Source organism: Pteropus alecto, unplaced genomic scaffold (genome assembly GCF_000325575.1).
Source record: "Pteropus alecto unplaced genomic scaffold, ASM32557v1 scaffold190, whole genome shotgun sequence".
NCBI classification, from domain to species: domain Eukaryota; kingdom Metazoa; phylum Chordata; class Mammalia; order Chiroptera; family Pteropodidae; genus Pteropus; species Pteropus alecto.
Window position 1 is genome coordinate 526,497 of NW_006430462.1, and position 1,274 is coordinate 527,770.

Sequence of the window (1,274 nt, forward strand, 5' to 3'; positions counted from 1 at the left end):
GGCAGGCATGCAGGGAACAGATGCGGGGGGGGGTGGGTGGGGGGATTGGGGTGGTGAGAGAGGGAGAGAGCAAACAAAACAGGGCAGGGTTCTTGAGATAACCAAATCAGGCTGCTTCAGCTGTGACATTATATTTAATGTCCAAAATGACAGTAAATATTTGACCTTAACCATTTTCTGGTGAACTGTGTAAGCTATTGACAGAACATTTACTCAACTCTCAGTAAAATCTAGGCTCATAGTGCAATGTGACCAATGTGAATGAATTAAAGGGTTTTTTTTTTTTTTTGGATTAATTCCAGGCTCGGGTCTTCTGACTTCTGGGTGTCCCTTAACACCACTCCAGTGTGCCCCATGGGTTCTGAACGTGGACTTGTGCGTACCACTGTGGAAAAGAGACTCAAATGAAACCCCCCGGCCCACGTAGGGAGTGGTGACCAGACGCGAGACTGAGGATCAGGAAGCTGGAAATTCCCTCCTGCCTTGGTATTTTGGTTTCTAGCTGTTCCACTTCCCTATCACCCTTGTGGTAGGTCTGCGTGCACAGGAGGCGCTCCCCGACTGTCTCTTGAACTGATGGTAAAACCATAAGAGCCAAAATACCAGTTCTAGTTCTGAGACCGTTTTAACACCCAAACTCAAACCTCTCTCCTGAGTGCAAAGGAGCAGTGCCACCTTGAGCAAGCTCCTCCATCAGTGGGCTCTCTAAGGGCAGCTCGGTTGGGGGGGTGGGGCGGTTGGTCTCACCCCACTTTGCCCTGCTTGGTAGGGGATAAGCAGCTTTCTCCAGTTGTTAGGTTTCTCTTTGTTGAATTTTAAGGGGGGATGTTCGGGGTCAGAGGGGGTTGGGGGGCCGACCGACTGGGTGCGGTTCAAGGGTAGCCGGACTAAGGCTTGTAGCACCTGCGGGGACAGGTGGGCCGCGAACACTGCTGGGGCCACCCAAGATCTCCCATCAGAAGTGCTGATTGATACCGTCAGGTTTGAAAAGTAACATGTCCACAGAGACCTCCTCGCAGCCACTAAGGTAGTGGGCGCCGGGACAGAAGCAAGCCCGACCTGCAGGGGTCGTGGGGAAGGGGGCGTGAGAGCGCGAGAAGCCGAGGGAGGGAAGTAGGGAAGAGGAGGAGAGGAAGTCCCTCGTGGCTACCTCGAGGGGAGGGCGGGACGGTGCCCGCGGGGACTCGGTCAAGAGGCGAGGGGTAGGCGGGTCCGGCGGGTCAGCCGAAGCGCAGAGGGTCACAGACCGCCCGGCGCGCTCTGCCCGCGGACCC